This window comes from Pygocentrus nattereri, chromosome 10, assembly GCF_015220715.1.
Source record: "Pygocentrus nattereri isolate fPygNat1 chromosome 10, fPygNat1.pri, whole genome shotgun sequence".
Classification (NCBI taxonomy): domain Eukaryota; kingdom Metazoa; phylum Chordata; class Actinopteri; order Characiformes; family Serrasalmidae; genus Pygocentrus; species Pygocentrus nattereri.
The window spans coordinates 2,837,501-2,850,000 of NC_051220.1; the positions used below are offsets into that span (position 1 = coordinate 2,837,501).

Here is a 12,500-nt window from a genome sequence, read left to right on the forward strand (position 1 = left end):
TGCGCTGAGGCAACTGTGTTTGTTTACAAGCTCCTATTAGAGCAGGAAACGTGGTGTGACACATACGGAGCTTGAAAAAGGTCTTTAAAAATACCCTGTGGTAAAACTGCTAATTATTTGATTAAAATGCAGTGATGGCATAGATAACGGTACAGTCCATGTTTAATATCAAGAATCACAGAATGTTGGCTGTTTTAACTACATTATATTTACAAAAGTTTTCACTTCCCCATCCAGATCATTGAATTCAGGTGTTCCAGTCACTTCCATGGCCACAGGTGTATAAAGCCGAGCCCCTAGGCCTGCAGACTGCTTCTACAGACATTAGTGAAAGAATGGGTCACTCTCAGGAGCTCAGTGAACTCCAGTGTGGTGCCTTGATCGGACGCCACCTGTGCAGCAAGTCCAGTCGTGAAATTTCCTCACTACTAAATATTCCACAGTCAACTGTCAGTGGGATTATAACAAAGTGGAAGTGATTGGGAACGACAGCAGCTCAGCCACGAAGTGGTCGGCCAGGTAAAATGACAGAGCGGTCAGCGGATGCTGAGGGTCATAGTGCGCAGAGGTCACCGACTTTCTGCAGAGTTAATCACTACAGACCTCCAAACTTCATGTGGCCTTCAGATCAGCTCAAGAACAGCGTAGAGAGCTTCATGGAATGGGTTTCCATGGCCGAGCAGCTGCATCCAAGCCTTACATCAACAAACGCAATGCAAAGCGTGGAATGCAGTGGTGTAAAGCGCCGCCACTGGACTCTAGAGCAGTGGAGACGTGTTCTCTGGAGTGACCAATCACGCTTCTCCGTCTGTCAATCTGATGGATGAGTCTGGGTTTGGCGGTTGCCAGGAGACGGTACTTGTCTGACTGCATTGTGCCGAGTGTAAAGTTTGGTGGAGGGGGGATCATGGTGTGGGGGTGTTTTTCAGGAGTTGGGCTCGGCCCCTTAGTTCCAGTGAAAGAAACTCTTAAAGCTTCAGCACCAAGAGATTTTGGACAATTTCATGCTCCCAACTTTGTGGGAACAGTTTGGGGACGGCCCCTTCCTGTTCCAACATGACTGACCACCAGTGCACAAAGCAGGTCCATAAAGACGTGGATGAGCCAGTTTGGTGTGGAAGAACTTGACTGGCCTGCACAGAGTCCTGACCTCAACCCCATAGAACACCTTTGGGATGAATTAGAGCGGAGACTGTGAGCCAGGCCTTCTCATCCACCATCAGTGTCTGACCTCACAAATGCGCTTCTGGAAGAACGGCCAAAAATTCCCATAAACACTCCTAACCCTTGTGGAAAGCCTTCCCAGAAGAGCTGAAGCTTTAATAGCTGCAAAGGGTGGACCGACATCATATTAAACCCTATGGATTAAGAATGGGACGTCACTCAAGTTCATATGCGTGTGAAGCCAGACGAGCGAATACTTTTGGAAATATAGTGTACATAGTGCATGTAGCTGATGCAAAAGTTTGGGTACCCTTGGTCAAATAACATTTTGTTGCTAGTCTAAGAGAAAATAAGCACATCCTCGACACATGTTCTCTGCACATTGTGGGTAAACGTAAAACGCAGCCTGTATATTTTATGTTTTACGTTTGACCCAATTTGTTAAACAGAAATTGTGCACTAAAAATGGCACAAAACTCCAGTCAAGTTTGTTCCCTGTGGAGCCGTGGTGCTCAATCCTGGTCCTACCACCCTGGAGAGTCCGAAACCAACACTTGCCTCTAATGTTCAGAAGCTCATGAAGGGCTTCGTTCCCTGGATCATGTTTGTTAGATGAGGGGTGGAGGTACCCTCTGGTGGTAGATTTCCAGGACAGCTGCGTTGCTTTTTGCACCATTTACTAGCACCAACTTCACTTTAAGCTCTGCTGCCACGTTAACACCAAATCACGGCACATGTGCAGCGGAGGGTGGTCGGACCTGACCGTTCCCATCCGGGTCTCATATCCACAAATCATGTGTATCCAAAATGTTAAACAGACTCAGATCTGATTTGAAAAGGAAATGCAAACGTTTGCATATGACTGTATTCAAATCTGTATTCCCTTTCATTTCAAATGCATTTGCATCATTCAGAACTCAGTAAACCTATAAAATACAAATATATTCAAAATAACAACAGCACAGTTACCTTCTACAGTAAAGTGTCTTCTGCAGGATCATTTGGACTGTATTATACACACAGGCTGAATAGTGAATGTTATATATGGATATGGCTGTATTAATACGTATGAATGTACTTTTACACACAGCTGGTGTGCACAAGAGAACCCAGTACTGTGTTCAGGTCTGGGAGTGAACACATGACAGCAATGAACACATGACAAACCTGTGATCAATAGATAGTAAATGCAAAAGTGCATAACTAATTTGCACGAAACAGTGCCCTGGTCACTTCTATACATCACATGTTTAGGAGGAACAGAGGTCAGAGTGAAGCTTACTCATTACTGTGTGCATGAATGATCTTTTATTGAAGCAGCAGAACCCGAGAGGGAGTGCGTTATCGTGATCTGGTGTCCGTAGATCACCACAGCCGTGATGTTACTGGTGATAACTCCCTCCTCGAGTGCTCTACTGCTTTAATACAGCAGTTAAATAAATACAGTAAGAAATGAATAAACTGGCCGTGAACGCGGCGTTTAATATGTTTTAATGTTCAGTTCCTTCCTCCTAATTATAGCTCCTTAACGAGCAGCTTGGTGCTACGTCAGAGTAACGAGCTCCGCCCACTCGCCACTCAGCCGGCAGTTCGTTCTCCAGCTCCTTACACTAAATTCCCAAACTGTCGTCACCACTGAGCAGCTTTTCAGTCGGCAGCTGAGACAGAAGAACAGCTGAACAACCTGGAATCAGCCAGAAATGAACCCAACACCATTCGCCAGACGTGTCTGATCTTCAGAGTCTGACCAAATCAGACTGAGCCGTAAAACTGACCCAATATCAGGTTCAGCTCAGTTTGGTCAGTTTCTCCAGATCAGTATTAATGTTGTTTTGTTACAGCCGGTCTGTAAAGCTTCTTACAGCCCGTTTAGTTTGGCGAATGGATCAAATCCGATCTCTCTGACTCGATGGTTCAGACTCGTTTAGGTCAGTGACTCTAATCTGTCATTAATGTGATGAACCGGCGTGAAATGACCCTCATGAGCTCCTCCTACTCAGTGACGTCACGTGACTGAATCACTGCATCATCAGCACAAACTAACGAGCAGAACGAGCTTCGCTGAGAAGATCATTAACTCTGATCAGCTCTCAGCTTCGTTATTAGAGCCAGACGAAGGAGAAAAAGGTGAGACGAGCTGCTTTTCCACCGTTTACGGGCTTTAACGTCTGTTCGGCGCTGTTGTCATGGTAACGCTGAATGATGGCGCAGCTCCAATGGGGGAAAAAAAAAAAAAAAAAAAAGCACATCGATTCCGATCTGAGGGTCACATTAAGGTCACATGGCCACGAATCGGATACGTATCTGAACTAGGACCACATATGAAAGTGGCTCATGTCGGATTTGAAAACAGATCCGAGTCACATCAGGGTAAACAAACAAACAAACAAACAAACAAACAAACAAATAAACAAACAAACAAACAAACAAACAAACAAATAAACAAACAAACAAACAAACAAATCAATAAAATGTATCAGCTCAACACCAAAACATGAGGTTTTGTACAGTGTCTTCCCTAAAAGATAAGTTTAGCAGGAAGGGCAGTATCTTCTTTAAACACTGCAGGGGAAGCTGATGTGACGTCCTTATATGAGGACGCAGAGTCTCAGGAGGATACGTGACTCTTCCAGATCACGCAAGAGTGAGCCTGAGTCAACCTGAATGTCCAGAACATGCCTCTGCACCACCCAAGCCCTCGGCTTATGCTTGCTTTTCTTTTAATGTTCTGTAAATATTAGTAGTCAAATATTAATTTGGTGGTTTATTCTGACTTTATGATCCATGCTGGCATCTTTGGAAGCCGATAAAGAGGCTGGATGAAGTTTGAGCTCTGTGTCACGTTTATGTCACGTTGACGTCTGTGAGTTTATTGGCTGGCTGTAAAGCAGAAATCTGATTACTGTCTGACTCACGTAGATCCAGAGTTTCCCCATTTACTTATTACTCAAGTGCACGTAAACATGTTGATCGGATTACTGACAAAATCTGATTTTCCGTAGTTATCGGATTATTATTAAGCGCTTATAAAACAGTCATCATTTTCTTATCTGGAGTCATAAGATGAACCTGAATGTCCAGAACATGCCTCTGCACCACCCAAGCCCTCGGCTTATGCTTGCTTTTCTATGAATATTCTGTAAATATTAGTGTTCAACTATTGACTTTGTGCTTTATTCTGACTTTATGGTCCATACTGCCATCTCTTCGGACACAGCAAATAGAGCAGAGGTGTGTGTGTGTGTGTGTGTGTGTGTGTGTGTGTGTGTGTGTGTGTGTGTGCGCGTGTGTCTTTCCGGGTGTACTGCGTCAAATATTTCTAGACCCTTATCCTTTTTAGCCTCTTTGGAACCACCAGGGTCTATTTTGGTTTGTCCATCTGAATTTATGTGACCAAATCGTAAGGCAAATTACTGCATGAAATAAATGTGAATTTTATTTATTTTATTTTTTATGATCTACACATATTACAGTTTACTGCTGAAAGCCAAAAATCTGCGCCGCTCTTTGTGTTATTTTCTAAAAGTGATGTTTCCAGAGCAGATCACTGAAGAGACGCCGTCTGTTTATAGTTTAGAGCCCAGATTTGGGGAAAAACGGGTCGACTTTCAGTAGAAAAACAAAGTTCAGCTTCTTTTATTATAAGGGTTTAAAATGACATCACCGTCTATTAGACTGGAGAGAAGAGCTACAGCCTCACACGACGCCCAGCTTCTGAATGGAGCTTATGGAATAGGAACGTTATGAAGTGAAGAATATGGCGAAGAGTTAAAAGTTGCGTAGTTGACTGCATTTTTTATTAACTACCCTACAAACATCAGGAACCACTTGCCAAATTTACAAGCGCTGTCATTTTATTCAGCTATAGCCCAGCTAGAGCGCAAATTAAAGCTACAGGTTAACCACAAACCAGGGACTTTGATGCCACTCGCCATCTTTCTGTATTAAACCCAGACCACAAATCCATATTAGGGGACATGTGGCTTGACATTCACACCAGGAAGGGGTCAGTCTAACGTGCCCAAAATAAACAGACGAACGCCGTTTTCCAGCTGAAAGGAGAGTTTATAAAAATGTCAGCTGGTACCAAAAGTGATGAATTCATGAAATGATACAGAAAATTTTACTTCTTTAATTTAAATGAATGCAAAATTACCTTGAACTTGCTTATCTGCGCTTTTCCGAGATGCTTCCTTCCTTGCCTTCAGGCGGCTGCAGTAGTCTGTCTATGCTTCCTTCGTCTGACTAAATAGATATGAAACAGAATCAATATGTAAGAGTTTGGCTCCTCACTTCTTTCCGTAGAGTTCAAACATCTCACAGCTCTTAAACAGGAGACTGTATGACATTAGAAAGAGGCTAACTTGCATATGAACAGTAATTTTCCATTCAAACACCAGAAATTTAGACTGATCCCTGTTGCTGGAACCACAAAAGTGTCTTAAAGTAAGTAAGTTTTTACTACTGCTCTCCAATTCCTCAAGAACAAAGCTTGGAAGACACTCGAGGTTACACACCAGTTCGTTCCGGCCACGCGAGCTGATTGGTTGAGAAGCGTTCTTACTGTCCTGTTACGGGTTTTTTCACAAACACTGTCACTCCGCTGAGATGCTGTTGCTAAGCAACGGCTTTGAGAACTGTAGGAGACGCTCGAGCCATTTGAACGTTTTTACTTTTATTTGGTCCGACTCTGAAGACGAGACGACATTAAATTCCCAAACTGTCGTCACCACTGAGCAGCTTTTCAGTCGGCAGCTGTGACAGAAGAACAGCTGAACAACCAGGAATCAGCCAGAAATGAACCCAACACCATTCGCCAAACTAAACGGGCTGTAAGAAGCTTCACAGACCGGCTGGAACAAAACAACATTAATACTGATCTGGTGAAACTGACCAAACTGAGCTGAACCTGATATTGGGTCAGTTTTACGGCTCAGTCTGATTTGGTCCGACTCTGAAGATCAGACCCGTCTGGCGAATGGTGTTGGGTTCATTTCTGGCTGATTCCAGGTTGTTCAGCTGTTCTTCTGTCACAGCTGCCGACTGAAAAGCTGCTCAGTGGAGACGACAGTTTTTAGTGTAAGGAACTGGAGAACGAACTGCCGGCTGAGCAGCCGACTGCTTCTCTGATACAGTGACAGAAAACAGCAGCACACAGAAAACTCCCATTTCACTTTCTACTATGCTTAAAACAGACATGCACACTCATTCGGATACTGTGGCGGCAGATCTGAAAGTGCCGAAAGAGATAAAGTCAGCTAAGACCTGATCATTCCCAACATCACCCCATCCAGCTCAAACTGAAATTAGTGGCCTTTATAGGAGAAATACTAAAATATTATTGTAAGTGTTTATAGGGTAGAAGTACAAGCTGATTGTTCCAGTTCTTGAATGAGGCTGGACTGAATGAAGGTCAGCTGTGCTTCGTTGCTGTACGTGAAGATCTGAATTTGGAGATAAAGAAAAGAACAAGACAAGAAGGAAAACATCAAAACAGAGCAGTCAGCTTGTACGAAACCCTCTGGGTGGGACGTGAGACAACAAACGTTTTCTGTGGCATGAGAGTGCTGTTGTTTTTTTTTTTTCAGCTTTTATACACAGAGAGCGAGAAAAGAGAGAGAGCAAGAAAAGAGAGAGAGAGCGAGAGCACGAGCGAGAGCGAGAGAGAGAGCGAGAGCGAGAGAGAGAGCGAGAGCACGAGAGAGAGCGAGAGCGAGAGCGAGAGAGAGCGCGAGAGCGAGCGAGAGAGAGAGAGCGAGAGAGAGAGAGAGCGAGAGAGAGAGCGAGAGAGAGAGAGAGCGAGAGAGAGAGAGAGCGAGAGAGAGAGAGAGAGCGAGAGAGAGAGCGCGAGAGAGAGCGAGAGAGCGAGAGAGAGAGCGCGAGAGAGAGCGAGAGAGAGATTCATGTTCTGTAACTTCCTGATAGAAGAATAAACACCCACAGGACATGCAACAGCCTCTGATGAACAAGATGAACAGCAAGAGTCTGTTCGTGTGCTTGTGCCGGCTTGAAGCCGAGGAAGCTTCCAGCTGGAGTGGGAAAACTGAAAATATAAAACGTTACGAGAGATTTTTCACAATAAACAATACAAATCTAGAAACCGCACAGCACGGAGCTAAACTGTGGCGTTTAATTAACCTGTCAGATACGAAAACCTCAAGACTGAATGTGCAGCAACACTTCCTTTTTGTTTGGAAACACAGATTTAACTCGCCTTTCGTTCGAAGACACAGCAAAACAAATAACAGACCCTTCACTACAGAGCAGAGCTTCAAATTAAAATAAAGAAATTCCACCAGCTTCTCTCGTCAGAACTGAGAGCACAAAGCTCAAGTGGAGATGGTAACGAGCCAAATCTGGGGAAACCAAGCCGAGCGGCCGGTGCTGGAGGGACGGACAGCGGATATAAAGCCTGTTCTGTGGAGAGAACCCGGCGCCCCTGTCCTAGCTAACTGAGCGTTTTCACATGTAGTTTGCTTTAGAAGAACCAAACCGAGTTCTGTCCAAGTGAACCTGTAAGGGAACCAGCTGAAAATGGCCTCGATGTAAGTGAACTCTATAAAGAGGACTCTGTTTTCTTTCTGGTTCTTTGAGACTGAACTTCTTGTTCAGACAACATCTCCATTAGAACTCGGACCCCTTTCACAGCGCTCGCCAAGTGGGCAGCATTCTGATAAATCCGACCCATCAGGTGACGTGAAGAACCACCAGACCCGCCTGCTGCTCTCCTATTGGCCGCACTGAAACGACTGGCCGAAGTGCATCCCGCAAAATTGGAAAACTGGCCCTGCAGGTCTGCCGAGGTGGGCTCGGCCACGGTGGGCTCGTTTTATTGTATTATACGAAAACAAAAATTCGAGTGTTGAAGTGACGAATGTAAGAATGTTCTGAGGGGCTCTGAGCTGCATCCTGCCAGATTACGCCAACGCTGATGCAATGACGAATCAAAATCCCAGTATAACCATTGACCATAACTGAGGGGCGTGTGTGCCAAGCCTCACTCCCTTCTCAGCCACGAACACACGTTAAGCGCAAGAGTCCTGCTTGATATGAACGCTGTTAAACACTGAAAGTGCAGACGTCAGATTACAGACACATGGTTATTATTGCTTCTCTGTGCAAAGCAACAAGACAAGTTTAATATTAAAATTTTCAAGTTTAATTTTTTTTCATCGTCTCCAATTCCACTCGCTACTTAGGACCCCCCCCCCCCCCCAATCACACGATACTACCAACGCTAGGAGGGTGAAGGCAGCACAGGCTTCCTCTGAGACCTGTGAAACCAGCAGCCACTTCTTTTCAACCTGCTACTCACGAAACGTCACAGGACAGCTGACCGCCAGATCTGCTACATCAGCTAACAGACGCCTGCGCTGACCAGCATCACACTGAGCGATGGGGGGGGAGAAGGGGGGCCATCCTACCCACCCAGAGAGAGTCGGGCCAATCGTGGTCTCTTGGACTCCCGGCTACGGACAGCTGCGGCATCACCAGGGATCGAACTCACAACCTCCCGATGGCACGGCCAACACTTCTGCCCACGGAAGCGAAATCCGAGTCTGGCTGACCCTTGAATTTGTCGCACCCAGCCAAACCAGCAATTCTGGTTACTGATCTGTTGAGCTTACAGCACAATCTGTGTTGGATTCCGTTCTGTACCCTGAGCTCTTGCTCTTCGGGAAGTCCTTGAAGACTCACTGACAGAGCTCCACGTCCTCCGTGAGAATTCCTTATCACACACCTGCACATAAGCACACCTTTAATCTGGAATCTCTGGCATCTGGCATTGCGTAACTTTATCTCCCTCTGCTTCCGATGGCCTTATGACTCACAGTGCACGTGTAAAGACTGATGAACAGACAAGCAGTGAAAAAGCCTAACGTTAGCGAATTTGTGGCAAAATACATTCCGCGACTCTGGCAACGAACAACGTGTAAAATCTAGCCTAGCAGACAAAATGTCACCCGGAACTGAAAGTCATTCAGACAGGTTTGATGGCAAAATATACCCTATATTTCCAAAAGTTTTCACTCACTCATCCAAATCATTGAATTCAGGTGATCCAGTCACTTCCATGGCCACAGGTGTATAAAGCCGAGCCCCTAGGCCTGCAGACGGCTTCTACAGACATTAGTGAAAGAATGGGGCGCTCTCAGGAGCTCAGCGAATTCCAGCGTGGTGCCGTGATCGGACGCCACCTGTGCAGCAAGTCCAGTCGTAATTTCCTTACTACTAAATATTCCACAGTCGACTGTCAGCGGGATTATAACAAAGTGGGAGCGATTGGGAACGACAGCAACTCAGCCACGAAGTGGTCAGCCACGTAAAATGACAGAGCGGTCAGCGGATGCCAAGAGATTTTGGACAATTTCATGCTCCCGACTTTGTGGGAACAGTTTGGGGACGGCCCCTTCCTGTTCCAACATGACTGAGCACCAGTGCACAAAGCAGGTCCATAAAGACGTGGATGAGCCAGTTTGGTGTGGAAGAACTTGACTGGCCTGCACAGAGTCCTGACCTCAACCCCACAGAACACCTTTGGGATGAATTAGAGTGGAGACTGTGAGCCAGGCCTTCTCGTCCAACATCAGCGTCTAACCTCACAAATGTGCTTCTGGAAGAACGGTCAAAAATTCCCATAAACACTCCTAACCCTTGTGGAAAGCCTTCCCAGAATAGCTGAAGCCGTTATAGCTGCAAAGGATGGGCCGACATCATATTAAACCCTATGGATTAAGAATAGGACGTCACTCAAGTTCATATGTGTGTGAAGTGAGACGAGCGAATACTTTTGGAAATACAGTGCATGTACATACAGATTTTGCTGGAACACCCCTGCACCTCTTTTATTGTAGCTCAGTGAGGAGACACACCTTCAGGGGCAAAGCAGGAACACACTCAGCCCAGCACTTTCACTGCCTCATATGTTTTATTAATAACCCTCAACACAGTCTAAGGGTGTGAGCAAAACATCTTTCCCATCTTCTCCAGCAGGTGGTCACCATCACCTTCAGCAAGGTGGGCATTACCATGATGTGGTCATTTTCTGCAGCTGCTAGTCTTTACAATGACCAAAAGGTTTGACCACGTATCCCAAATCCTGTCACCATCACACTGCCTACCTGATGAATGTGGCATAGAATATAAGATCCCTCTTAACGTATAAATCAAAGTATCTTAGTGAATTAGTTCAGTCGTATGAACCCACACGTACCACAATATAACGGCCCGCTGACGGTTCCTAGAATCAGAAAAACCACAGCAGGTGGTTGAGAATTTTCCTACGTAGCCCCAAAATTGTGGAATCATCTCCCGACCTCTGTTCGGGACTCAGACACGCTCTCCACATTTAAAACTGGACTCAAAACTTGTTGCACAAGCATTTTGCTGATATCAGTTATTTGCACTATTACTCTCTAATATCGGTCCCTAAACTGACTTAGCTTAGAAACAGTTTGCCTCCTTTTTGGCTCCCTCTCCTCCTATCTTCTCTATGAGCTGAAGACCGTCCTGCCCGCTCGATCCTAATGGATTATGTTGGAACACTGAGGAGCTACCAGCATCGTGGAATTATTCTCCAGGATTTACATGCAATAAATCTCATGACAAGATGCAATCAAAGTGTCTCCCTGTGTCTCCCCTTCTGAGTCTTGGTTCCTCTCAAGGTTTCTTCCTCCTGCTCTTAGGGAGTTTCTCCTGCCACCACTTGGACCCAGATTTTTCTGTACAGCTGCTACCTGTTGTAAAAAGTGCTGTATAAATAAACACTGAATTGACTTGGGGGCTCCCGAGTGGCACAACCGTCTAAGCGTTGGATCCATCATCAGGAGGTCGCGGGAGGGGGAGGTCGATCCCCAGTGATGCTACAGCCGCCCGTAGCCGGAAGTACAAGAGAGCACAACTGGCCTCGCTCTCTGGGTGGGTAGGACGGCTCCCCTTCCCACCTAACAGCCAACAGAGTAATAGCTACACACACAGCCTGCTCTGAGTTTCTTTATCCTCTCAACAGCTCATCATTTACTGAAACTGAGCCTGTGCTGCGGTGGGTCTTACCTGTACACACCAGCAGTAGCAAAGCCCAGGAGGGCACAGCTCAAAGCACCACAGAAAAGGCCCATTTTTTAATTTATTATAGTTTATTATTATTTTTTTTATTTATTTTATTGTATTCTTTTCAAATAATTCCTTTTTTGGGAGCAAACTCAAATTTCCTTGGGCCACTAGCCAAGTGGTCTTCTCCAAGGGGGGTGTTTGTCCATTATTTGTTATCCCTGTTTCAGTCACTGCTTCCCGCGCAGTATTTATGCTGTGACAGGTCTGTGGTTGAAACAAACAGTGCATGTTGGGTACACAGTCACAGGTGGGTGTCTAAATATTCCCAATTCCTGCAACCCAATACCTTCTTCCTCGCTGCACTGTATACTTGAACCACGTACCCCAGGCTGTGCCCTTCTTCCTCTCTCATTTCTGCAAAATCAACACCAGGCTCTTCTGGCAAAAACCACTTCCTTATAATCACATTTAATTTACCGAGAACACAGATGTGGCACCGCAGGCCTACTGAGGAAGTTGTGCTTCATCGTCTAATCAAGTTGGACAGTTTTCTTCTACTGCTCAATGAACGTGTATCCAGCAGCATCCGTGTGACGAGGGCATTAAACTGTAGGAGACTGTGCTGTAACTCCCGAAAGGCCTGACTTTATCACACTGTCATTAAAGCACCTGTAGACTCGTGACGTACTGGCACATACAGTGCTGGGCAAAAGTCTTAAGAACCTAAACAAACTGTTTTAAAACCTTTTATCTTGGCAGTAAATGTTTCCGCTTAAAAAAAAACACCCCATTACTTTATAATAAAAGCAAACAATTTATGCAGTAAAATTAAAAAATGAAAAAAAATTAATTAACAAAACACCCAACATCTTCTGAGCTGGTTAAAAGAACAATTATTGTTATAAGAACTCTCTTACATAGCATGATGCACCAAATGTTCACAGTGGTGACCGGTCTGGACTGCAGGCAGGTCAGTTTAGCACCTGGACTCTTAATACGGAGCAGTGCTGCTGTAATACATGCAGAATGTGGTTTGACATCGTCCTGCTGAAATAATCAAGGCCTTCCCTGAAAAAGACGTCGTCTGGACGGCAGCAGATGTTGCTGAAACCTGTTTATATTGTTCTGCATTAATGCCGCCTTCACAGATGGGCACATCACCCAGGCCATGTGCACGAATGCCCCCTAAACCATCATGAATACTGGCTTTAGACCTGAGCCCTGATAACAAGCTGAGTGGTCTTCAGCCCGGAGGACACAGTGTCCATGATTTCCGAAAAGAA

General features: G+C 45.3%; 1 protein-coding gene across 2 annotated transcripts in view; it reads right to left on the reverse strand.

The window, feature by feature from the left end:
* Nucleotides 1-12,500, reverse strand: part of zgc:91976 (uncharacterized protein LOC492359 homolog) — a 34,808-nt gene that overhangs the window by 15,582 nt on the left and 6,726 nt on the right. The window contains exon 2 of one of the 2 annotated variants that reach the window (XM_017683650.2): nucleotides 5,321-5,409. The exons of the other annotated variant lie outside the window; for it this stretch is intronic. The gene's annotated coding sequence lies outside the window, so the exon portion shown is untranslated. The remainder of the gene's footprint in view (nucleotides 1-5,320; nucleotides 5,410-12,500) is intronic. 2 annotated transcript variants of the gene reach the window in all.